Here is a 27724-nt window from a genome sequence, read left to right as displayed (position 1 = left end):
CTCCCCAATCCATGTCCTTGCCTAAGCTGGTCCCTAGGCCTGCAATAATACTCTCCCTTCTCAGCTCTGCCTCTGACAATCCCTGGCTTCCTTCAAGTATCTTCCTGATAAAATCACCTTCCATTTACTAGGTAGATAGATCTTGTATATACTTACATACATATCCACGTTGTCTCTCCTATTAGAATGTAAGCACATGGTAAGTGCTTAATAAATGCTTGTTGATCAATTAATTTCTTCTCTCCCCTTCACCCCTTTTTTCCACTCACAAGGTTACCTACCATCTTCATTCAGGCCCTTCTTAGCTTTCATTCAGACCACTTAATAGACTCCTACTTGGTCCCTTTGCTTTAAATTTTTCTCCTCTCCAGTCCATCCTCCACACAAACATCAAAATAATCTTAAGATTCAGTTTCAATCATTTCACTTCACCATTAAAAATCCCCATTGCCTCTAGGAGAATGTAAAAATTTTTCAGCCCAGCATACAAGGCCCTCAACAGTCTAACTTCTATCTAATACTCCAACTTCATTTATTCAGGAATAAAGCAAACAACAAGCATTTATTAGGTGTTTCCCAAATGCCAAGTACTGTACTAAGCACTGGGGATAAAAAAGAAAGGCAAAAACAGTTCCCAAACTTAATGAGATTACGTTCTAATGGGACAGATAACACGTTAATAATTTGGAACATACAAATATATTAGGAGCTGATGGAAGGCAGCAACAGTGGGGGTGGGGTGGGGTAGTAAGGGTAAGGTGGATGACCAGGAAAGGCCTCCTGCTGAAGGTGGCATCTGAACTGGGTCTTAAAGGAAGCCAGGGATTCTTGGAGGCTTAAATCAGCAGGAAGAGCATTCCCTAGAACCCACGGGTTTATGGAAGGTAACTGATTCTTAGAAAGGAGGTGGGGAAGGGAAGAGGAGACGAGAGAGAGGGAAAAGGGAAAAAGGAGGAAGGGAGGGAGGTAGAAAAGTAGAGGAGAAAGAGAAAGAGAGCCATTAGAACCTCCTCTACTCTCCTCCTCAGCTCAAGCAGTCTACCCACGGGGAGGGGGAGGGGAAGAGGAAGAAGAAGAGAAGCCACGTGATTGACACCTGCGCACAGCGTGAAGGCAAGCGAACAGATAGCGCCGTCGCGCGGCCTTGTGGGAAAAGTAGTTCTCCAGGTCGTCACGGCTGCTGGGCAGGGGGCCACTCCCTAACTACGTGTCCCAGAAGGCCGCGGGGCGACGCCGTCTCCGTCGTCGGAGAGCGGGGACGCGGGACGGAGAGACGGAGGTACCACGGTCGGACGGGCGGTCGGAGAACGGGTTGGGACCGGGGCCGAGGCTGTGGCGGAGGCGAGGTTTGGCCTGGTCCGGTTCTGCCGTTGAGAGGCTTGTAGCTGCAATCCGCCCCGGGGGCTCTGGTGAGTCCGAAACTTGGTGGGAGAGCCCTGTCGGTGGCTTCCGGGAGCCCGCGGGCCCGCAGCGGCCTAACGGCCCCTGGCCCTTCCTCCTCAGAGCCGGGATGGATCCCGGCGCCCCGGGCGCTCAGCCCAGGCCTACTGCTCTCCGGCCATCCTCCCCCCCAACCCTCTAGGCTTGGAGCAGCCGTGGGCTCGTAGTGCCACCTCCGGCCCCAGACTCGGAGAACCACCCGTCTTTTGAGAGGATCCTCCGTTCTAGGCTTATTCTCTCCCGCTTCCCGCGCCTAGTGTCAACGCTGCCTTCCTTCTCTTCCCGGATTAGGTTCTAGGCTGCTTCCTTTCCATCCCCTAGTGTCTACACCACTTTCCTTCCTTCCTACGTCTAAGGTCTAGGGTGCTTCCTTTGCACCTCTATTCCTTCTAGGATCTAGGCTCTCCACCCCCTCCCCCACATAGGGTTTAGGCTGTTTCTCCTCCTTTCCCTCTAGGGTCTAGGTTGTTTCCTTTATCCCTTCTAGGGTCTATGCTGCTTTTCCTCCCTCATAGAATCTAAACTGCTTTCTTTCTCTCTTTGTAGGTTCTAGGCTCTTTCCCTTTTAGATTCTAGGCCGTTTTCTTTCTCCCTTTCTTCTGTGGTTTAAGTTCTCACAGGTCTAGGCTCCTTCCCCTGCCTCCTCCTCCTGGGGTCTAGATTGCCTTCCCTTTTCTTTTCTCAGTGGCCTAAGCTGTTTCTCTTCAAACAATCAGTAAGCATTTTTAAGAGGTTACTGTCTGACAGTTAAACCCTCCCCTGCCATACCACAAGGAAAACCAAAATACATCTGTCCTCAAGAAGCTTATATTTTATGGGGCAAGGGGGAACAACATGTACCTATACAAAAGTAGGTACAAAGTAATTAGGATTGGGAGGGCTAAGAGGCAGTAGCAGTTGTGAGTGAGTGATGGTTCAGAAAGGGACTTTTATTGGAGTTAGTTTCAACTGAGCTTCCCCTAGTAGCTAGGTTTTCCACTGGTGCCCTGGCCCAGTGTTTAGGCAGTTTTCCTCCCTTAGACCATACCACCTTCTTCTCTCTTATAGTCTTCCTCTTTCAGTATGAAATCTTTAGGATTCATGTACTATTGCCTGCCTGCAGAGAGACCAAATTATAGAATCTCTCTAATTCTTAGTGGGGTCCCCTACCTTACAATCCACGTATGTTATCAAGACTGGGCCATCTCTTTTTATAGTACAACCCCCCCATTCCCCTCCCCCCCAATACCACCTGGCTCTAAGAAAATCTGCCTCTCATGTTTAGATTCTGCAATTCTATCCCAGGAAGGAGTGTTTTTTAACTCTGGTGCATAGACTTGCCCAAGCCTATTGGCTTGGGAAGATTCTTGCTGATGAAATTCTCAGATGGTTCTACCTTTTCCCTGTTTATCCTCTCAGAATCATAGATTTTGGAATTCTGTTTGAATGTGACCATGTGGCCAAAGGCCCAGTTATTTTTTTCGGGCAAGAAGGCAACTTCCTTGTGTCTTTACCATCATGTTCTTATTTTCTAATCTTTAGGGCATAGGTGTTGAATATTGATGTTTATAAATCTGAAAACTGCTTTCAACTCAGACTTTAATTCTTATATATTTAATTCAAGTAACTATTTAGATCATACAGTTTTCTGACCAGCAGGTCAGCACCTGTCTTTTCCTAGTTACCCTCTTTATCTCCTGGAGGTGGTAGTAGTGTAGGTTGAATAAACCATTACTGATGCTTGAAAGTTGGTAACTACCAATGGAAGTTTAGTGCCTGCTGTGTAGAGGAGAGGTTGCTAATTGTGCTGAAGGGATCCTGTTGAGACTGGAAAGTCCTGTCAAACAAAGAAAAAAAGTAAGATCATAACTAGGTTTCTGGTGCCAACAAAATAGATGTCCATGGTATGGACTTAAGATTAGATTGCAGAGGCATGCAACATTCCACAGTTTCTTAATTCTTTTGATTGAGCTTGCTTTTCTGTTTTTGACCAAAGCACCTCAGTTATGCTGTTGTCTAGAAAACAGCATATTTTGGAGGTGTACACTCAAGAGCAAAAATGGCTGCTGTCAGAGCTAAATTTCCTTAGTGGAGTGAATGAAGTTGAGCAAGTTCTCTGTCAGGAAAGAAGATTTGAGGAATGTTACACTTTACTAGGATTCTCTTTTATTTTACATTTGTTATCACAGTGAAGTCTCATATTGTCAGCACCTGGAAAGTGAAGGGAGGTGAAAATCAACATAAAAGGCTACTGAAATTTTTTTTTTTGTTATCTTAAAAAAAAATCTTTTTTTTTTCTCATTTCAAATTCATTCAGCACCAGTGACAAGATCTACAGCTTTGGAGACTGATGTTTTCTGTCCATTAAACAGGTATAGTACAAATAACAGCAATTAAGAATTCACCCCTCCTTATAATATACTTCTGTTTATTCTACTGGATAATCTCTATTGTCCATAGGTATATGAGATTCCTATAGGTGAGAGAGTTAACTTCCCTGCATTGAAAGAAGGGGGTTAAGAACTTTGTTCAGTTTGGAGAATTTATATTGGATTGGTTGGGTATGGCGGTCTGTATACAGATAGTGGAGAGGCAGGGAGGGAGAGGGTTCCCTTCAAATTGGATTTCTCATCTTTAATGAGTGATTTCTTCAACTCTGGAAATATAAGAAGGCCTTTTGGTTGTGATTGCCTTTTGTCCAAATCAAGTGGAAGATGTGTTAATGCAAATACTTGAAAAAACTTATTCAACTTAGCGTATTATTTACAGGCCTCACACATTCTTTAAACCTAGAAATACACATAGTAGGTTTGCACCGTATAAGTAGTATTTACCCATTACTTAACCAGTAGAGTAAGTGGCAGAAATGCCTTCTCTTTTCAAACGTTGACTTTCTAGTTTTCATGGAAAATTCTGATTTCTTAGGGAGGAACTGTCTGGATTGTACAGTGTATCGTAAAATTATAACAATAGTAAACATACGATACAGTTGACAATATATTTTCCTTAGAACAACTGTTCGAGGTAGATAGTGTGAGTACCATTAATCTGAATCTATAGATGAGAAAAAAGGCTTCCAGGAGTGAGATGACTTGCTAAGGGTTATGTAACTATTAAGTAGCAGATTAAGACTTGAACCAAGGTTGTCTGCCTCCTAAGTCCAGGACTTTTTCCATATATGTTACCTCCCATCATCTTCTAGTTTGTTACTGTCCAAGAGTTATCTTCAGTGAGTTTGTTACTTGAAAGATGTGTAAAATCAAGGACTTGCTAAATGCCCCTTCCCTTTTCTGTTATATTTATTTGCTCGTCACAGCAGGAACATAGGAATGTTTCATCATGAGATTAGTAAGATTCTTTTAATAAAGAGCAATATTGAGGCCATATTAATACCTTTTAAACCAGATTTCCAAGTGCATCAGAGCTTGATGTTTTGTTCAGAGATATATGTTATGTGTATCCATTCTCTTGTCAGATAGACCCTTGAAAGAGCAATAACTCTCAAATATGGAGCTTAGTACTAGGGAATACAGCACCTTTAATGCCTTATAAATCATTTCACCATGAACCTTCATGCCTTTTGTATCTTTCATTTTTATTTCTTTTAGAAAACATAGTTTTTGGAATTCTTAAGGGCAGCAGAGCTGAGAAGGGAAAGAGTTTACATTTAATTGGTAAACTGCTTTGTCTCCAAACTGAAAGGATACAAGGACCGGTAGGGTATTCTGTTTTTTGTTTTCTTGTTTTTTTGTTTTTGGCTAGGCAGTGGGGTTAAGTGACTTGCTCAGGGTCACACAACTAGTAAGTGTTATGTGTCTGAGGCCAGATTTGAACTCAGGTCCTCCTGAATCCAGGGCCAGTGCTCTATCCACTGCGCCACCTAGCTGCCCCGCCCCCCAGTAGGGTGTTCTGATAAAACTATTCTAATTGATGCCCTTACTCTTTTTCTATATGGAAGTTTTTCCATTGTTGCTTTGAGAGCAACTATAGTGAGCTTCTGAAATTAGCAGAACAAGCAAAGAGAAGTCTCTGAATGTCTGATTTTAAGATGTTTGACTTTGTTTAGAGCCTATGTTGAGAAGTTGCTTTCAAATGTATGTGCTTGCATCTTTTGAAGTTCCTTGAGCAACCATTTCTTTGCCTTCAAGACTTTTTATTTAGTTCTTTATAGTGTTCATAATTCAGTTTTCCTATGAGCATTCGTTTTCATTTTGTGGAAATTTGAAGTAAACCTCAGCCTGGTGGCTGGCAGGAAAAAAGCTGGTCTGTATCCCTGTGCTTCTTATGAATTTCTCAGCTACTGGGAATTAACTATTCTGGGATGCTCCAGGACAATGGAATTTCTCAAAATGTGGAGTTCTAGTAATCTAAAGCTCTTTCAAGAATACCCTAGAATAGAGGTTCTCCACCTTTTTTGTGTACGAATGTCTCTTTACCCTCAAAATAGTTAATGGATCCTTACCTGATAGTGGTTGGAGAGATACATGATGACAAAAAAAAGCTACAAATGTAGTAATACTTTTAAATGAATTTTATGAACTATAACATCAACTTACATTTTGAAAAATGAGACTATATTTATACATGTAAGAGAGAAACAGAGACAGTCAGGCCACAAAAAGTATGTTGTCTTATTTATTCTACTGAGTCATGATTTTTAGACTCAAAAGGATACAACAAATATAACATATATATAACAAGTATAACTTAACAGTAAATTGATACTCAGGCTAAGTAAGGACATAGTAGAAGAGCGCTTAGCAACTTTTGTTGAGTTCACGTCACATGGCCCAGAGGAACCACATCTTTGGGTACAGAAAGAGCCATTATCAGTTGCTTTTTAGAAGCAATGACAGAAGTACTTCTGGACTACAAATGTCTTGATTTTCAAGAAAGGGGGCAAAAAATATAGCCTGCATATTAAAGGCCAGTATGTTTGATTTATTTTATATTGATTTATTAAAGGGATAACTAGTGAAAGTTCTAGAAAAAGAAGCAGTCATCACGAAGAGCCATTGTGGCTTCATTATTTTCTAAACTGTAGTTCAGGGGAATGCTGTAGATCTGATTTCCAAAGTCTTTAGGAGAACATTTGATAATGTTTCTCATGCTTTTTTTGTGGATAAGATGGAGAGATGTGTCCTAGATAGTCCCACATTTGCTTTGATTTGGAGATGATTGAATGGCCAAATCAAAGAGTTATCATAATTGTTTGTTTTCATTTTGGAAGGTGGTCTTCAGTGGAGTCCCCAGTCATTTGTGTTTTACCTTATACTATTTGACATTTTTAGTAAAGACTTGGCATGCTTAATCAAACTGACAGATAATGTTAATTTGGAAGAGATAGGTGACATACTGGATGATAAGACAAAAAAATAAATCTGGGCAGGCCAGAGCATTCGGCTAAATCTAATAAAAAATTTTAATATAGATTTATATATAGTCTTAATATGGATACACACGCGCACACACACACACACACACACACACATGTGTCAGTAAATTATCTTTATTGGTCCAAGATGGAGAAGCATGACTGGAAGGCAATTTGTCTGCAAAATATCTTGGGGTTTTAGTGAACTTCAAGCTCAGTATAAGTCAACAGTGTGAAATAGCTGCCAAGAAAACTAATGCTCTGTTAGTCTGCTTTAAGAGCAGCTTTCAGGAATAAGGAGGTAAAAGTCCCATTGTACTCAGTCTTGGTCAGACCATATATAGGGTATAATGTTCAGTTCTGAGTGTTGCGTTTTAGCAAGGATGTTGAGATTGAGAATGCCTTAAGGACAGCAACCAGTATTGTGAAGGGCTCTTAATTCATGCCCATGAGAAGCAGCTGAAGGAATTGGGAACATTTAGTCTTGGAGAAGCGATCCTCGGCCCATTGGCCGAGTTTGTGGCTGCTCTCTACTCTTGGGGTGGAGTCCATGTGGCAGAAGGGGCAGCATTCAAAGCTTTTCATAACCCGGCCAACTCCTCCCTTTCCTGTCTTTTCACTCCTTCCTTCCCTCCATACACACTGTGATCTAATGACTCTGACCTTTTTGCTGTTCTTGGCACAAGACACTCTTATTTCCCAACTTCGAGCATTTTCATTGACAGTCTTCTATACCTGGAATTTCTTCCCTCCTCATCTCTGCCTCCTGGCTTTCTTCAAGGCTCAGCTCAACTTCTGCCTTCTGTGAGAATTCATTCATGCTCTCCCACATGCTAGTGCATTTCCTCTGTTGACTATCACTTTAATTTGTGCTATAGATAACCCTGTTTGTACACAGTTTGTCTGTTGTTCCTCTTCTCTCCCCCCCCCCCCCCCATTTTAGCAGGGACTATCTTACATGTCTTCATTTCCCCAGAGTCTGGCACATAGTGGACACTTAATAAATCCTTATTGCCTTGGTGGGGGGAGGCTTTCAGGTAAATTCAGTGAATTAAACATTAATTACTTACCGTGTGCCAAGTACTGTACTAAGTACTGGGGATACAAATAAGAAAAAGACAGTTCCTGCCCACAATTTAAAATGGGAAGGGGGTACTCTGCTGGGGGCAGTGTGTTCCTTGGAGTTGAGACCAAGCAGGGCTACAGATAGAAAGTTGAGTGAGCTGCAAAGTCCACATTCTGTCCTCTCTAAAGAAAGACTTGGATGGAGGTGAGGGGCATTAGAAAGGTGCTGAGTATATCCAAGGTTGAATTAAACGGCATGATGCAGAGGATTAAGGTTTGATTTGCCTGATCCCAGAGGACAGAAATAGAAATTGTCGGTAGAAGGTACAGAGAAGCACATGGAGGTTTTATGTAAGGAACAACTGCCTGAAAATTAGAATTTAACAAAAGTAGCATGGGGTGCCTTTAGGGGTTGTGAGCTCTCATCTGTTGGATATACTGTAGAAGACATTTTTTTGTGAACTTTGGTTGAATTGAGGTGCTTTCCAGCTTTGAAATACTGTCATTCAGGTAGTAATTTCTGATTGTAGTAGCTGATTACTTATTTAGTACTAACATAGTCCATAAGAAAACTGGGAGGGGGGAGGAAGAGAGGTGAAAGGAAGGATTTGGAGCCCAGTAATCATCATAGCCAGAACTGGAACAAGAAACAGAGGTATGCAATTGACTGCATAGCACTGAGTGGACATCTAGGAGTTTTAGAGAACAGTTTAGAGAAAAATGAGAAATGACTATAGAAATAAGACAGGCAGAGTGAGAAGGGAGTCTTAAGTGAATATGTGTTAGACTTTGAAAAGATTGTTGTTTGTCCCTTGGTCTAAAAGAGGACCGTTATGTCAGGAAGGTGATGCCATGACTTGCAAGTGAATTGGATTTAAGTGAGGGAGGGCTGTGCAGAATTACCAGTCTCATGTTCTCCTCTGGAGCCATCTGGGTCCAATGGCAAAATATAGATCAGGTTGTTTGGAGATGGCCCCCACCTTGAAAACAAATATAAACATGAAGCTACATAATATCTTCACTTGGAGTAGCAGTATTTTACCAAAGCTATATCAGTCTGCATGTAAGACCATTTAACCCACACTCTTTGTGCTTCTGGCATGTTCCAGAGTATAATTAGAAGGGGTGACCATTTGCTTTGACGTAGCTAGGTCAGGGGTGGGGAACATGTGACCCTCTAGGTCCTCCAGTGCGGCCCTTTCACTGAATCCACACTTTAAAGTGCTACAGAAATGCTATTGGTGATGCTTATGTCCTCACCCTGGAAAACAGCTCCACTTCTCTCCCTCTCTCTTTTCATTAGGATTATTTTAGTTTGCATTGTAGTTGTTTTGTCCTTTCTTCTGGCTCCCCTCGACAGCCCTGTGCTCAGTAAACATTTGTTGAATGGCATTGTATTCTGCATTTGCCTTTGTTGTCATGACCTTTATTGTATTTCTCTTGCTCTTTTTGTGCTGTTGTTGCCTGTAGGGCCTTGGAGGCTATGTGGTCACTGGCAGATGGTGCCATCTGGGCTAACTGAACTTAGCCTCCCTGACCTGGAGATGCTTAGCCCACCATCAGCATTACCACCTAGCATGGTGTACCTGCATCAAAGAAGGCACTGTGGTCTATGAACAAAGTAGAATTGCAGTAGCTCAAAAGAAACATGAGATGTGTTGATTTAGAGACATCTCCATTCCATATGTTCATATGAACTATTTGTGCCTAGCCTATGGTAGAGCCTATATTGGTCTGATTAGACACACTGTACCTTGACCTCAACATAGTCATGTCATTTTGGTTGTCTTTGGGAAAGAAGGACAATACCAGCCAACCATCACGCACAAAATTCATGCTATGCTGATTGTATTTCAGGTAAAAGACTCATACCATTTTAAAGGTCATCTAGCCTAATCAATTAGTAGATGTTTGTTGAATTAATAAGCTCCTACTATGTGCCAAGAACTGCCAGGTACCTGGGGTTCAAAAGCAAAGAAAAAACCTCTACCCTCAAGAAACTTACATTCTATTAGGGGAGACAACATGTACACATTTAACTATGTACAAAACATATGCAGAAGTATGCCATTTCTGGTGGGGGAAATCCCATGAGCTAAGGCATCAGAAAAGGCCTCATGAAGTAGATGATGTGTTAGCTGAGCTTTGAAGGAAACAAGACTTCTAAGAGCTGAAGGTGAGGGGGAAGAGAGGACATATCAGGCATGGAGGACAGCTTGTGCAAAGGCACACAGATTGGTGATGGAATATTGTGTGTGAAATGTCAAGTGTCTATTTGACTCTAGAGGTAGTAGGGAGCCACTGGAATTTATTGTGTAGGGCAGTAATGTGGTCATCCATGTATTTTAGGAAAGTCACTGTGGTGTCAGCTGTATGGGTGACATAGGAATTTCCTCTATGATGGGTTTCTTAACCTAGGATCCTTTTAAAAAATACTTTAATCACTGTATTTCATCATAATTGGTTTCCTGTGTAATCCTATGTATTTTATGCATTTAATGACATTCTGACAAGGGATGCATGGGCATCCCTAGAATACCAATGGAGTCATGATACAAAGTTTTAAATATCCCTGCTCTGTGATACTTTGCCAAGTAATCATCCAACTTGCCAGAACATGTTAAGTGATAAAGAATTCAAAACATCTAGTTCCACTTTTGTAAATGTCTAATTGTCAAATGAAGTTCTTTTTTTAAAAGATGAACATTTATTGAAATTTTATTGGTTTTTTAATGCTTAAAGTTTGTTTATTTTTTCTTTTCTTTTTTAAAATTAATTTATTTTTAGTTTTCAACAATCACTTCCATAAGCTTTTGAGGTTTAAATTTTCTCCCCCTCCTTCCCCAAGACGGAGTGCAATCTTATATAGGCTCTACATACTCATTTCCTATTAAACATATTTTCACATTAGTCATGTTGTGAGGAAGAATTAGAACCAACATGAGGAACCACAAGAAAGAGGAAACAGAACAAAACAGAAGAAAAAAAAAAGAGCAAATAGTTTGCTTCGATCTGCATTCACACTCCATAGTTCTTTCTCTGGATGTGGATAGCATTTTCCATCATGAGATGTTTGGAGATGTCTTAGATCCTTGCTTTGCTGAAAAGGGCTAAGTCTATCAACTTTAGTCATCGCACAATGTGGCTGTTACTGTGTACTATGTTCTCTTGGTTCTGTTCACTTCACTCAGCATCAGTCCATACAAGTTTTTCCAGGTTTTTCTAAAGTCTGCCTGCTCATCATTTCTTACAGCACAATAGTATTGCTTTACATTCAATATACCACAACTTGTTCAGCCATTCCCCAATTGATGATCCAAGTCTTGGCCACCACAGAAAGAGCTACTATAAATATTTTTGTACATGTGTACATTTTGTACATTTTCCCATTTGTATGATCCCTTTGGAAGACAGTCCTATAAGTGGTATTGCTGGGTCAAAGAGTATGCACATTTTCGTAGCCCTTTGGGCATAGTTTCAAATTGCTCTCCAGAATGGTTGAATCAGTTCACAACTCCACCAACAATGCGTTAGTGTTCCAATTTTCCCACATCTTCTCCAACATTTATCATTTTCCTGTTTTGTCATATTAACCAATCTAATAGGTGTGAGGTGGTACGTCAGAGTTGTTTTAATTTACATTTCTCTATTAGTGAGTTACAGCATTTTTTCATGTGACTATTAATAACTGATTTCTTCTTCTGAAAACTGCCCATTCATATCCTTTGATCAATTGGGTGATGGTTCTATTTTTATAAATTTGGCTCAGTTCCTTAAATATTTGAGAAATGAGGCCTTTATCAGGAAAACTTGCTATAATTTTTTCCCCCAGTTTCTTGTTTTCCTTCTAATTTTGTCTGCATTGGCTTTGTGCAAAAACTTTTCAATTTAATGTAATCAAAATTATCCATTTTGCATTTCATAATGTTCTCTATCTCCTGTTGGGTCATAAATTATTCTGTTCTCCATAAATCTGACAGGTGAACTGTTCCTTGCTCTCCCAGTTTGCTTATATTATCAGCCTTTATATCTAAATAAATGAAGTTCTTATTATGCAGAGATGAAATTCACAGTGCCATCTCCAACTCCACCTATCCTTAACTTCCACTCTCTGGTGTTAATTCTGCTCCCTGGAAGTACAAAGAAATCTAGCATGTCTTCTTTCTGCAGCCCATTAGGTAGTCTAGATAGCTACCATGTCCTTCTTGAATCTTCTCTTCCCTAAGAAAGGTCTTTCCATTACTGGTTTCAAATCAGTTTTTCAATATCTCTCATAAAATGTAGAGCTCAAAATTGAACACATTGTTTCAGGCAAATAAGAGGACTACTCCTTTCCTTGTTCTGAATATTGTACTTTTTGTAGTGCAGTCTATCTAACATTGCATTTATTTTTTGACTTCTGAATCATACTGTTGATTCACTGACTTAACTGGCAACTAAAAACCATAATAAAGTTTTTTCTTTTTCAAAACAATTTTTAAATAAGTTTTTATTGATGTCTTTTTTTACGTCACTATGATTTTCCCACCATACCTCCTCTCTTCCCAGAAAGCCATCCCATATGACAAAGTATTTTTTAAAGATAGAAAAGGAAGAGGAAAGAAATCAGCATGATTGGGAGCTACATCAAAAATTTTGAAAATATGTGCAGTATGCGACACTTGTAGACCTTCTCTCTTCTGAAATGGATGAGATGGTGATGTCTTCTCATGACTCTTAATTCACATGCTTTTCAGACATGTCTCCCTCATTCTGTATTTGCATTCTTTGTAGCCAATTTTTTTGTCCTAAGTCTTCAATTTGATTCACCATTGCTGTGTGTTGATATTTTGGGACTGATTCTGTAACCTAACAAATTCGCCTTTGTATTATTTGCAAAATTAATACACATGCCAACTGTGCCTTCATCCACGTTAATGTATCCAAGATAATGTTGACTATATGCCTCACTGGATATGGTCAAAGGATATGAACAAGCAGTTCTCCAAAGAATTGTTAGCTATAAACCATATGAAAGATTGTTCCTGCCCATCAATAAAAAGAGAGATGCAAATCAAAGATTTGAGGTTTCCTCCCACACCCCAAAGATAGGAATCATCAATGTTGAAGGTGATTGTGGATAGGTACGTGAACATGCTTGGTGGAACTGGATTGATCCAGGTATTCTTGGAATGGAAATTAATTTGGAATTAAGTGTATCCACACCTTTTGACCCAGAGACCTCACTGTGAGATCTAGAACCCCAAGCAGGTAAAAATGGAAAGAAAGGGCTCATATGCATAAAAATATTTATAGCAGCACTTTTTTGTAGTAGCAAGGGACTGGAAATAAAGTAGATGCCTGTTGATTAGGCAGTGTATGCATAAATTGTGGCATATCTGTATAATGGAATATTATTGTGCAGTCAGAAATGATGAATGTAGAGAATCGTGGAAGACCTGTGCAAGCTAATGCAAAGTGAAATAAACAGGACCAGAAAAATATGATACGATTATTATAGTAATGTAAATGGAAAGAAGAGGGAAAAAATGTGTCTCCTTTCCTTATTTGAAGAGGTGAGGGACTGTGGATGTGGAATATTGCATTGGATGTAAGACTTGGTATAGTGGTTAATTTTGCAGAATTGCTTCCTTCTTCTCCTTTTATTTCTTATTACAAGGGATGGTCCTGTAGGTAGAAGAGGTATATATTTAAAAATGAAGGTGATGTAAAGACAAGAAAATTTTTTTAAAAATTTGAATAGGACAGTGCCAAGAAAGAACCCTGTGGCACTTCACAAAAGAGACATTGATCTCTTTAAACATGGTTAACTAGCTATGGATCTGTCTATTCACTTATCTCTACTTTCCTCTATCCTGCATTTCTATATCTTGTCCACAAGGATATAGTGAGGTTTTATTAGTTGTCTTATTAAAAACTGAGAAACCCTGAGGGTCTTTCCCTTCCAGATTTTTTCTTTTGTGTGTGTGTGTGTGTGTGTGTGTGTGTGTGTGTGTGTGTGTGTGTGTATATATTTTTTTTAAACTACGTAAAAGAGGCCATTCTTTGTCTCATTTCTTACCTAGCCTTAATCACTGAATGGGCATTGCCTCAGTCAAAGAGACCTGGGAAGGACCTTAGCTTAAAAAGGTCAAAGTCTTCCACTGCATCCAAGGTCATCTCCAGTCGTCCTGAGCTATATCTTGCCACTGGACCTAGATGGCTCTGGAGAAGAAAGTGAGGCTGATGATTTTGGACAGCCCTCCCTCACTTACTTAAATCCAATTTACTTCCAAGTTATGGCATCACCTTCCTGATGCCGTGGTCCTCTTCGAGATTGAAGGACAAACAACAACAGACTGAAATCCATTTAGACTCTTAGAGTCATTGAATTTCAGAGTTGGAATGGCCCTTAGAGGCCATCTAGTGAGGAAACAGTCCCAGAGATGTTAAGTGACTGAGGCAGGATTTGAATTCAGGTCTTCCTGACTCCCAAATCCAACACGCTGTCTGTTACACCAGCACCTCTCATTCAGTCAGTCCCTTCTCAGTCAAAAAGCATTTATTCGATGCTAATTATATGCCAGGTACTGTTATAAGTAGTAGGATCACAAAGAACAAAAACAGTCTCTTTAAGGAGTTTATATTTTAATGAGGAGAAAGCACCTATTCATCTAGGTTTGTATAAGATACATTCAAAGTAGGTACAGTATAACCTTGGAGGGAAAGGAACTGGCAGCTGGGAAGACTAGGAAAGACTTGCAGAGTGTGGGAATGTGGCACTTGAGCTGATATTGGAAGGAATCCAGGAAAAGAAGTGGAGGTAAGAAGACAGAACATTCTAGGCCTGGCATGGGGGGCAGCCATTGCAAAATCATGGAGACAGAACTTGGAGTTCCCTGGGAGATGAGTGTCCTGCTTTAGAAATAGCAAATATACTGTGAAAGTCTTGGTTACTTTAATCAATACAATGATCCAAGACTGTTCCAAAGGACTCATGATGAAAAAACGTCCACCTCCAGAGAGAAAGCTGAAGAACTCTGAGTGCAAATTGAAATATGATTTTCTCACTTTATTTTTCTTGCTTTGAAAAAAATGACTAAGATGGAAATATGTTTTGCATGATTTCACATGTATAGTTGCTAAATTGCTTGCCTTCTCAGTAGGTGGGGGAGGAGTGATAGGGAGGGAGAGAATTTGGAACTCAAAATTTAAAAAGAAAACACTAAAAATAAATAATTTGGGGATAAAAGCTGCAGATAAGCTTATATAGCTGGATAGAAGTGTGTGTGGAGTCGGTTGAGTGGAGAAGTGACATGGTTCAGATCTAGGTTAAGGAAAATTACTTTGGAAGCAGTAGAGCAATGAGACACTTGAGGCAGAGAAACCAGTTAGGAAGTTGTTGGAATAATCTAGTGGAGAAGGATAAAAGCTTGAACTAAGGTGGTAGCTAGGAGTGGAGAAGAGGAGATGTTGGAAAGATAGAGATAATGAGATTTAGCCACAGGTTGGTTATGTAAGGTGGAGGATGATACTGAGATTATGAGCCTGAGTCCATGGAAATACGGTGGTACCTTTAACAGAAATGGGGATACTTGGAAGAAGGGAGGGTTTAGAGGGAAAGATAGGAGTTCAGTTTTAGACGTGTTGAGTTCAGGGTATCACAGAGACATCCAGTTTGCAATATGTAAGAGGCAATTAGTTGCAACTGAAACTAATGGAAAGCGAGATATGACTGGATTTGTAGATTTGGGAGTCAATTCCATAGAGGTGATAATTAAGCACGAGGAAGCTGATGAGCTTACAGAAGAGAGTGAATGAGTATTATGGCTTTCAAAATTGTTTTTACAGTTTTGTTGTGTAAATTGTTTTTTTTTTTTCACTTTAGTTGAATAAAGTGGTTATTATAAGTCTAAGGTTTCTCTGAAGCAGCCTCCTTCATCCTTTCTTGTAACACAATAGTATTCCATTGTATTCATGTAGTATAATTTGTTCAGCTCTTCCACAGTTGATGGACACCCCCTTAATTTCCAGCTCTTGGCCGCTACAAAAAAGAACTGCCAAATATTTTTGTACCTATAGGTCTTATTACTCTTTTGTTGCAGATTTGGTAATTAGGAGATCATTGGTATCTTTGGGGAGAGCAATTTCATTTGAGTGATAAGGTCAAGTGCCAGATTATAAAGGATTGAGGAGTGAATGAAAGGGAGAAATTGAAGACAATGAATGTAGACAACTGCATTTCAAGGAGCTTGGCAGAGATAACAACCTATCCTATGTGACTCTTACATGTCCTCCCACAATGTGCCATAGAATATGATTTATATTCTTACACTGTGGGAGAATATATCAGATCATCAAGAATTTATATTCACAAGACACCTAAATGAATTGCTCTTCTTTTGAGTTGCAGGTAGCCTCCAGCAGCAGTTTTGGTCTATAGCTATTTAATCTGTTTCTGGTGGCTTAATAGAATGAGGTAGAAGGTTATACTTGTAGTCAGGAAGACCTGGGTTTGAAACCTGCTTCACACACTTGTGTGATCCCAGGAAAATCATTTAGCTTCTCTATGTCTTCATTTTCTCAGCTGTAAAATGTGGATAACATAGCATCTACTTCACAGGGTTGCTGTATCAAATGACAGTGTATCCAATGCTCTTTGCAAACCTTTAAAATGTTATGTAAATGTGAGCTGTAATTTTCTCCCTTTTTCCTTTGCAAGTCTAGCTGTTTAAGGAACTATTTAGATGTCCTTTTATAAAGCCCCAGAAGAGTTTCTGTTTTGTTATCATTATTATTGTTTGTTATTTATTGTTGTGGGTGTGAGGTATTTTTGAACAGTGATGGGAGGTGCAGAGTTGTGGTGAAAGTAGTGCTAAGTTCTTGGGATTTACCTATGGAAATGTTCTACTATTATTGCTAGAGAGGCTATCTGTTTGAGGTCATTTCAGTCATATGAGAGTTTATGATTTGGGAGGTAATGGGGAACCATCTCATAAAAGACTTGAGGAGCCAAGAGGTTCATTGGTCCCAGTCTGGAGTTTTTGATTCCTGGAGAGCATGACTTGAAGACTGTTATTTGCAGAGTGACTTCTTCACTTACCTGCAGATGCTTTGTGTAATCTTATCCCTTTGCTGTCAGCATTCCCTCCTTTTCCTTTGTTTCCAACCAGTCCTCAGGCATGTTACTGCTGAGCATGTTCTGCTTTTCAGCAAGTAAAATCTGTTAGTTTCACCGTGCAGTAGCCTTGTAGCCTAGGAGAAATATTTAAAACTGGAATATCAGTTTAGATTGCTGTTTTGAATAAGGAGGGTGACTCATGGCTGTTTGGAGCCATTTGGTTTACTTTGTTCCTTTTCTCTAATAAGATTGGTGCTAGAATTGGTTATAATGAAAAATACTCCTGGCTTGGTAGGAATTACTGACAGAAAGTTGTTTGAGAAAGGGTTGTCCTCAACTGTGCTACCATGTTCCTCAAAAAATGTAAAAGAAATCAAATTCTGACTCTTATTGCACCTCAGAGCATGCAAGCATACTTACAGGCTTTCATTTAAATTTGTATCATGTATCTGGAGGCCATGGTTATCCCCGAAAAGTTTGGTAGGGAAAAAATATCTCACACACACACACACACACACACACACACACACACACACACACGGTTTTCATTCTGATTTGTCTGACAGAAGTGAAACAGAACAACAACTTTGAGAGAACTATAAAGCACAAACTTTATATTCCAATTGGAAAAAATAGAAGTATCTTATGCACAGATATCCCTAAAGGAAACCTTGTAATAATCCATGTTGTACCTTCTGGGCATCCTATTTCTTCTATTGGTAATTCATAAGATCTTAGAATATCAGTCTAAAGTCAACTTCAGAGACTATCATTTAGTAGCAGGCCTGAAACCCAGACCTTCTGATTCCCAGTTCTGTGACCTTTTCATTATGGGGTCCACGTGGTACAGTTTTTTTTCCCCTTTGAAATCTGGACTGGGTTGAACTAAGCAATGATTCTCAGTTTCTTCTCTAGCATCACTTATGCATAACAAAGTTAGAAGGCTCTGATAGTTTGTTTTACAGAGGAGGTTAAGGACTGTTTTTGACTGTCATCACTTTTGCATTATTGTCATTTTTGTTTCAAGCTTGTTTCAAGCAGTCAAGTTTGTTTTACCTTTCACTCAGCTGTGGCCACCTTTCTTCAGTATTGCCTATACAGGATATATTTATTAGGATTGCATGAAATACATTATAATAACATTCTGTCACAACTTTGGAAACTTGTAACTTCTTTGGGACAAGCTAGCATTTGACTTGTATAAACCCCTCGCTTTTGTGACGTTGCTCCTTTGGACCTTTCCCCTTAAAGGTTGTTTCAGCTACTTGTGAAAGTAACTAAAAAGACTGACATCAGAACTCAGGTATTTTACCTGTGGATACTTGGTATCAAACCAATGTTTGTTTCCTGAGCACTACTCCCATCATCTGGTATCTTGTATAGAAGAAATTTATCTTTTTTTTAATTAGCATTTGCATTTTTATTTTTCATTGTTTTCTGGAATTTTCATGGCCAAACTCTGTCTTTTCTTCTTGTTCAGTAGTTTCATACTTTGGTGTGCCTATAATTAGACCATACTGTCTAGCAACCCTGTGTATTAGAGACTAGAAAGATATTAATGTAATCTGAAACCACAGTTTCCAGGAAATGAAAAGCAGGATTGCTGAATCAGAGAATGTGGCTTTTATTAAGTTAGTTATTGCAGGAGGGAACAGTTGGTTTTGATCCCAAGTGGAAAATCAGTTTCAAATAAATTTGCCAGCCTACACAATTATTAGTAAATGATCACATTTGTAGTTCTTCCAATTTGTGGTTTTATTAATCTGCTGTCTTCTTAATGTTTGTGGGCAAAGCGCTGATTCAACTGAAGTGATCCTCTATTTGCAAATACTCAAAATGTGATGCATTTTATGAAGAAATCATCATTCATAAAATGTATGAGTGACCCAGGAATTGAGAGCTTTATGGGAGCAAGGTTTGCTGCTACTATTGCTTACCTCTAAGCCACAGTCAACTGCCTGCTGCTCAGGTGTTTTCTGGAGTTTGGGAGAACATGGTAATTTGGGTAGGAAATCCTCTTTTTTCTTTCCAGAACTGCTGCTGTAATAACCTCTAATGATATGTTTAGATCAGAGTAGTAATATCATTCAAGAAAAATTGATCAGCATATCAGGTGTAGTAGGTGCCCACTACATCTCCTTACCTTTGTTCTAAAAATATAAAAACAAAATTTAAAAAATCCTCCAAAATATATTTAACTGAAATATGTCCAGCTTTCCTGGTATCCCTTAAAGCTCAACATATTCCAATTGAAACTCTTTATTTCCTGTCTCTCAACTTCACAGTTTATGTCAATAATATGACATCCTTTTCAGTTCTAAAGTTTGTGATGCTTTCCTTAAATTCACAACTTCCAAGTTTTGCTGGTTTTCTTCATGTTTATATCCATTTATTAGCCAAGCCCTAACAGTTCTTTTTAGTAACCAAACAGTTCTTTATTGTGTACAAGATATTTTGATATGTACTCCTGTCCATCCTCCATTATCATGGCTGTCATTGTAGTCTGGCCTCTCATTGCCTCATGCTTATACAAATGCAATAGTCTTCTAACTGGTCTGCATTATTACGTGATTCATCTTTGTAAGACATCAATTTCATAATGTAACTTTCCTGTTAAGAAAATTCTGATGGTCCCACATTGCCCATAGAATCAAATTTAAACTCTTTAGCCAAGTATTCAAGGTTCTCTTAACATTTGGCTCTTCCCATCTACCCTTCCATCCTTTTGTCCTCTTTGCTGTCATTTACTCACCAAACTAGACTGATTGCTCCAGACATATTTTCTTGAACTTTTCCTTGCCTTTGCTTAGCTCTCCCCTACATTTAAAATGTTTTTACTTCCTATTTTTCTTTTTCTCCCTACATTAGACTACTTAAAGGAACTTAGCAAATTCTGCTTTCTCTAGAATGTCTTTCCTGATCCCTTCCAGGCAGAAGAAACCTCTTCTGAATTCCCGTAGCATTTTGTTTGTTTCTTTCAGTGGTATTTTCACAATCTGTTTTATGTTCTAATTATTTGTCTCTGTATCTCCCTTATGGTGCTGTAAGCTTCTTGAGGTCAGAAACCATGTCCTTTTCATCTTTGTATCTCAGACATTTGGGAGTGAGTCATTCAGCAAGCTACTCCATACCAGGCACTGTGGGAGGTGCTACGGATGTGAGACAAAAAAGAACTAGACCTTGCTGTCAAGGAACTTGCATTCTTTCGGGGGAGACATTTACCTAGGTAATATATACATACGGTCAATGTCAGTCAAGCATTTATTAAGCACTTAACTATGTGCCAGGTACTGTGCTATTGCTGTGAATACAAAGAAAATAAAAAACAGTCTGCCCTCAAAGAGGTCATATTTTAATGGAGACAGCATGCAATAACTGTGTAGACATAAGATATGGTGTAAATGGGAGGTGATCCTAGAAAGAAGTGGGGTGGATGGTGGGAAAGGCTCTTTCAGAAGGCAAGCGCTGTGTCTCGAAAGAAGCCAAGACACTAAGGTGAGGAGGGAGAACATTTCAGACATATCAGGGATAGCTAATGAAAAAGCATAGAGTTGGGAGATAGAGTATCTTGTGTGAGCTACAGCAAGACCAGTGATCCTGGGTCATAGAGTATGTGGAGAGGAGTGGGGAGTAAAGAGTGAGACTGAAAAGGTTGGAGGGTGCCAAGTTATGAAGATTCTTAAAAGCCAAAAGGCATTTTATATTTAGTCCTAGAGATAAAGCTTTTATTAAGTTGAGGGTGACATGATCAGACCTGCACTTTAGGAAGATCACTGTGGCAGCTGACTAGAAAGAAGATGAACTGGAGTGGGTAGAGATATGAGATAGAAAGTCCAACCAGAAGGCTGTTGTAATAGTCTAGTCATGAAATGTTGGGGACCTGTATGAGGGTAGTGGTTGTGTGAGTGGAGAAAAGGGAGAGATGTAAAGGTAGAAATGAGAGAATGTTGCTAACAGATTGGATATGTGAAATGAGTACAAATGTGAGGTCAAAGATGACACTGAGGTTTTATACACAATAAGTACGATATTTTGGGAAGAGGCTCTATTTTCTGGGGGAAGGGATTAGGAAAAATCTTGGAAGATGGTCCTTAACTCAGCTTTGTAGAAAAATAGATATCCTAAGAGACAGAGGTGAGGAGTATGCATTCCAGGCATGGGGAAGAACAGTGAAAAGGCCAGTTTGATTAGAGACCATAGAGTATGCAAAGGAGAGTAAGCCTAGAAAAATAGGTTCGTGCTAAATTTTGAAGGGCTTTAAATGCTAAACAGAAGAGTTTATATTTGATCCTACATAGGTAATATGGAGATAATAAGGAGTCACTGATGTTTATTGAGCACAGGGGAATGATGTGATCAAACCTATGATTTAGAAATATCACTTCATAGCTACTTGAAGGAATGAATTTGGAAGATTAGCAAAGTGCCCTTTATATACAGGTACTAAATAGACTGTTAGATATCTAACAATGATATCTAATATTTATGTAGTCCTTTCCTCACAATAATACCCTGATGTAGGTATTGTGAATAATCATCATCCGTGTTGTACAGAAGAAAACTGAACTGGAGATATTAAGTAAGATGCTCATGATCACATAGATAGTAAATGTCTGGGATGAGATACCAGCTCAGGTTTCCTGACTCCAGGCCCACCGTTCTAGCCACTAACTCAGACTGTCTTTAAACTCCCCCCTTATATATTACTGGAAGAAATAGTGGGTGAAACTGCAAAAATGTTGTTGATTGCTGCCAGTGTATTAATGGAGTCTTTTGAATGATCACACACTTCTAAATTGTGATTAGTCTATTGATTAACATTTGTTTCATGGTTTTTGGTAGAGATAGAGTTGGAGTTAGAGGCATTTAGGGTTAGAGTTGGACTTTTCAGTTGTGGAAGACAGAAACTTAAACTTATAGGTTATAATCCTAAGACCAGGATCTAATTACTACAAAAGGGAGAGACATCATAAAATTTGTTTGAGCCTGGTCTTAGGACATCGAGGTTTTTAGTTTCTGTCTTCCTCAATTGCAAGTACTGATAACTCTCAAAAATGTGTTTAGGTTAATGTTAATATGAGTCCTCAGTCAATTCAAAACTGCAGCCAGGAAGAGGAGTGTTATGGCCACATTGTTTTCACTAGCTATGTGGTTAGATGACTGATAAAAGCATCAGTCAACTATTGATTTAGTAAAGATATATTCTCAGCCACTGATTCTTCTGTCCAAAGGAGAAACTATAGCCAATAAAGTATTTGATATGGCAACAATTGCTGCTTTTAAGTTTGACAATTTGCATTTCATTTCATTCTCCTTTGTAGCTCTATAGATACCCAAATTGACAGTCTTTCTTTAGTGATTATGAGACTTAGTAGTACATTACAGGCTGGAGCCCTGTCTTTGGGCATCCTTTAGCAGCTCTTCTGCTGGCTTCTCTTTATTCCTAAAACAGTCATCCATGATGGGAACTGATCAGTTCTGTGCTAAGACTCACTAGCTTCGCTTGAATGATTACCTTACACGCTGGTAATTTACAATTTAAAATAAAGCTGTTAATTGCTGCCATTAGCAATGGACCATCTTTCACCTGATTACTTCACACCTTCTAAGTGAATTGTATTATGTTCAATACACTTTCTAGTCATAAAGTTTCTGTTTGTCCTGAGTGCGGGGGAGGAGGGGGAAAGGCTGATTTTTAGTATTACCCTAACACATGTAGATTTTTCCTAATACAAATTTGTATTTGGTTTTTGTATGAAATATTTTGGGTTTTTGGACAACTTTTTTCCATGGGTGACATTAATTGGCTGTTGAAGAGCTTTGAAAATAAGGTTGAAAGGCTGTGTTGAGAAAAGTTGTAGCCTTTGTAAGGACAAAGAACATTGTCCTAAGAAACCCACGATGATAACTCTGTTCCTGGTATTTCACTAAAGCTACACCAGCTTTTTTACCTATAGTATCACAAAAGGATACAGCTAGGTTTTGTGTTATGGTAAGATATCTAAAGATATCCTATCTTTATTATCTCAGAATCTCTTAACATTTCCCACTTTCTCCCAATCTCTGAATAAGAGGTGGCTCTTTTTGCCAAAGCCAACCCATCTGCATTAAAGCCAGTATTTTCTAGATTACGTCCTCAGTCATCCCCTCTCTCTACCTTTTTCATCTTTTTCCCTTTCTCCCTTCTTCCCTCTGTCCACCTCCCTGTTTCCCCCTCACTCACAAATCTTCAATCTCTCTTGGCAACTGATTCCTTTCCTACTGCTTTTAAAACATACCAAAGTATCTCCCATCCTTTAAAAAACAAAAAAACAAAATAAAGCCCTTCACTTGATTCTGTCATCTCCTCAAGCTATCATCCTGTGACTCCTTTTCTCTCTCTCTCTTTTTTTTTTTTTTTTTTTGGCTGGGCAATGGGGTTAAGTGACTTGCCCAGGGTCACACGGCTAGTAAGTGTTATGTGTCTGAGGTCAGATTTGAACTGAGGTACTCCTGAATCCAGGGCTAGTGCTCTATCCACTGCGCCACCTAGCTGCCCCTGTGACTCCTTTTCTCGGTCAAACTCCTAGAAAAAGCCATATGCAGTACTTCTACCTAATTATTCGAGGTGTATTGAGTTAAAATTTTCCTCTCTGTGACCTCTAACCCATTCTAACTCTACTTTCTGGAGCTATACAGAATAAATCTAATCTGTTTTCATCATCATAGCTCTTTAGATAGTTGAAGATGGTATAACACTCCTAATTCTTCTCCATACCAAATATCCCGTATGATATGGTTTTCAGTCTTCTCACAGTCTCTCTACAAACATTTGTTATTATCTGTTTTAAAAGGAGGCAGAACTGAACATAATACTACAAATGAGGGTTGACCTGTGAAAAGCACAGTGGAGATGTGCTTTTCTGACTACTGTATTTGTTTTTGTATTTTATTTATATTTTATATATATACATATATAATACTCTATTATATTGCTGCTTATATAAATACAGTATTCAGAAGAAGGGGGGCAAACCACCCCCACTGTGCTCTTCACAGGTAGCCCTGGGCAACTAGATGGCATGGTGGAAAGAGCTCTAGGCCTGGAGTCAGGAAGACTAACCTTCCTGAGTTCAAATCTGGCCTCAGACACTAGTTGTATGACCCTTGGCAAGTCACTTAACCCTGTTTGCCTCAGTTTCCTCATCTATTAGATGTTCTAGAGAAGGAAATGGCAAACCACTCCAGTATGTTTGCCAAGAAAATCCCAAATGGGGTCACAAAAAGCTGGACACGACTGAAAAACAATTCAACAAGAACACTGCTTATATTTACTGTTTGATCACTACATTTGGATTTAAACATTGAAAAAACTCAATTTTGGCAGTCTGGACCTTTAAAATACTATGATAATTGATATTTATATAATGCTTTTAGGTTTGTGGAAGTTCAGAGCTGAAATTTGGACTTAGATCATCTGACTTCAAAACCAGTGTTTTTTCTGCCTTTACCTCTTTGACCCTCAACTTTAATTCTTCATAGATTGTGGTATTTCATTAATCAAAGCATGCAATATCACTGGAAGAATATTGTTAAGAAGATAGGCTTTTGTTTCAGAGAAAAACTTGGTATTTTTTTTTAAGTGCCCTATATTTTTCTACATACATTGCAGCATGTTCTTTTCCACCTGTTTGATTCTAGGCTAGGTGCATTATCAGTCTGCAGAAATTGTCCAGCATCTATGAACTGATAAGCCACTCTCTGAGTATATCACCTCTAGTATGTCCATTGTAAAAACTCACCTCTTCCTGTCTCAGATTTTCGTTAAGCATGCCTTCAATTGTGTATAGATTATTCTTTTAAAAATTTTTTTAGTAAGGGGAAGGGAATAAGACATTATGCTTAAATGCTTTAAGAAGTATCTTCTTTTATTCTCACAACCACCTAGTAGAGTAGGTGTTGTTATTATCCCTGTTTTACATCTGAGGAGACTTGAGACACCACTAAGAAGCAGACTTCCCAGTCATAGCTTGGTTTCAGCCAGTCTGAATGCTTATTATTGCTGATTAATAAGGTGGAGTGATGACAGCTTTGCTATGTGTATTTATCTGCCATTACAACCTTTTTGCCTTGTGGAATTCCTTGAATTGCTTCATGGAGAGGCATTGGTCTGTGCCATTCATTTGTTACTTAGCATATGTTCTCTTTTCTATTATTTTTTGATGGATGTGTCTTGCCTTCCCACTTAGATTGTAAGTCTTTTGAGGAAAGGGACCAGGGCTGTGAATTATACTCCTTTTAATCATTTGTGCATAGCATAGTGCCATGCATATTGTATGGATAATCGCTTTGCTGCAAGTATTGGGGATATAAATAAACGTAAAGAATGGAACATTTCCTTTCTGAGGAGCTTATCAGGGGAAATATGCTGAAGCAGTAGGTAAACTACTATTTACAGAGTAAATAGAAAATAAGTACTGGAGAGTGGGCACTAGCAGATAGGATCTTGATCTGGGTCTTGAAGGAAGAGAGGGATTCTATGAAGTAGAAGTGAGGAGGGAGAGAGAAAGCCAATTTGGATTGCAGAGTGTAGTAATGTATCATGAAGCTGAAAAGATCAGTTGGGATCAGGTTGCAAAGGATTTTAAAAGCTAAATAGAAGTGTTTACATTTTATGTTAGAGGTAGTAGGGAGTCACTGGAGATTGAAGAGGGGGGTTACATGGTTATGTGTGTGCTTAAGGAATATCACTGTGGCGGCTGTGTGAAGGGTAGACTCATGTGGGGAGAGATTTGAGGCAGTCCAGTTAGGAGACCACACAGTAATCTAGGCCAGGGTTTCTTAACTTTTCCACTTTTTCCACTCACAGCCCTTTCAGCACTTTTTAAACTGTGGGTCATGACCCCACATGGTCATGAACCGCAGTTTAAGAAGCGCTGATTCTAGGCAAGGCATGATGAAATGCTGAACTAAAGTGGTGGCTGTATGAGTAGAGAGAAGGGAAGGGTTAGAACCATTAGAAGTTAGAGATGTAGAGGTAGAAGGAGCAAGCTGTAGCAAGTGATGAGTTCTGGAGTGAGAGAAAGTGAGCAGTTGAGGAATACCGAGGTTATAAACCTGGGATAGAAGAATATGTTTCCTTCGACAGAAATAGAGAAGTTTGAGAGAGGAAGGTTTAGGGGAAAGTTCAGTTTCAGACATGTTGAGTTTGAGGTGTCTTTGGAACAACCAGCTTGACATGTCCGATAAGCGTGGTGATGTGGGACTAAAGCTTAGGGGAGACGGGGCTGGATTTATATGGCAATTTAGAGGTAGTTTCATTGGTAACTTTGTTCTTAAAAAAATTATTTGTCATGAACTTGAATACTTGCATATGCAAAGAACAAAAATAGAGAATAGCAGTAATCAAACTGTGTGTATCTACAGTATCCAGATTATTTCCTTTTTAAAGTATATAAGAAACTCAGAACATTTTTAAAGTTGTCCTGATTGTCTTTCTCCCTTTATGCCCCATTCTATTCTCTTCTTGCATATTTTTTTAAGATTGATTGTTACCTTTTTAAACTGTCATCTCCCCTTAACACATCCACAACATTGAACCCTCTCTTGTAAAAAAAGAAAACATTTAGACAAAACCAACCCACCTGATACTCCAACTGAGAGCATATGTACCTTGTTTCATACCTGTATCTTCTACTTTTTTTTTTTTTAAGGAGCAGATAGCAAGTTTATTTGGTGAAAGCAGAGAGCAAATTGGCCAAAGAAGACATATGATGAGGGTTGGAAGTAAGGATGTTGGTAGCCCTGAAAATGTAGTTATTTGCTTCAGGGGCAAGAGGATGATTTTCACACTGAGAAAAGTTAGGGGGTTCTTTGTGGAAAGGGGAGTTGTTCTCAGCCATTCAGCACCATCCAGACTAGCTAGTTGATACTATGGTGGTAAGGTTTTAGTTCTATTATTCTGAAACTGACAAACATAATAAACAAGTTAGCATAGTCAAGCAAACAAAATCACACATTTGCTGCGTTGGAAAAATGTATGTATCATTTTGCACTTCTAGTCCAGCACCTGTCTTCCGGTAGGGAAATGGATCAAGGATACTTGGAGAAGTATTGGTCTTGGCGAAAAGGACTGTCTGATTAGAGTGGAACATAGAGTGAGTGGGAGGTAACATCAAGGAGTTTTGAGATGAAGGGAAGGAATGAAGAGGGAGATGCTGCCCTAATGGCTTAATTTTCTCAGTAGAGAAAGTGGTGAAGTTCTTAGTTGAGATGAGAGTAGAGGAAGTATAGAAGGGTTAGAGGAAAAGAGAAGCTTTGGCGTAGCTTCCATGGGGAGTGAGAAAAAGAAACAAGGAGAAATAAAAGGATTGTTTAGCTGTAGTTAAAGTTGGACAAGATTAATTTGTATGAAATGGAATAGATGGAGTAATCTAGGGCTATTTGGCAGGAGATGAGTGTTGATAGACCAAAGGTGGAAAGGATTCTAAAGTTAGATGGAAGTGTTGTTGAATTGGTTAATTGTAGGGTTCAGGTTGAGAAGAAAAGTGAAACCAGAGCCAGAAGTTTGAGGTAATACTAAGTGAGGTGGAGGCATAGGGGGTTGGGGGTGAGGCATGGCTCTGGTCTCAATAAGAGAAATTAGGTTTAGGTTTCTATTCAGTTGGAATAGAAAAGAGGTTACAGTGAGAGAAATAACATACTTTTTGATCAAGGAAATGGAAAACTTAAAGGTAATGATTAAGTCCTATACGTGGGGTGGAAATGTTCAGAGGAGGTGAGAGTTT

General features: G+C 39.2%; 1 protein-coding gene across 4 annotated transcripts in view; it reads left to right on the top strand.

Moving 5' to 3' along the window:
* Nucleotides 1-1257: 1257 nt before the first annotated feature.
* THRAP3 (thyroid hormone receptor associated protein 3) overlaps nt 1258-27724 on the top strand; it is an 86240-nt gene continuing 59773 nt past the window's right edge. For 2 of the 4 annotated variants that reach the window (XM_027864393.1, XM_027864388.1), the window contains exons 1-2: nt 1258-1409; nt 3737-3791. The gene's annotated coding sequence lies outside the window, so the exon portion shown is untranslated. Of the gene's footprint in view, nt 1410-3736; nt 3792-5027; nt 5135-27724 lie in introns of all 4 variants that reach the window. The other 2 variants (XM_027864389.1, XM_027864390.1) reach the window with 2 other exon arrangements.

This window comes from Vombatus ursinus, unplaced genomic scaffold, assembly GCF_900497805.2.
Source record: "Vombatus ursinus unplaced genomic scaffold, bare-nosed wombat genome assembly UNPS02014775.1, whole genome shotgun sequence".
Classification (NCBI taxonomy): domain Eukaryota; kingdom Metazoa; phylum Chordata; class Mammalia; order Diprotodontia; family Vombatidae; genus Vombatus; species Vombatus ursinus.
This window is presented reverse-complemented; position numbering and strand designations above follow the sequence as displayed.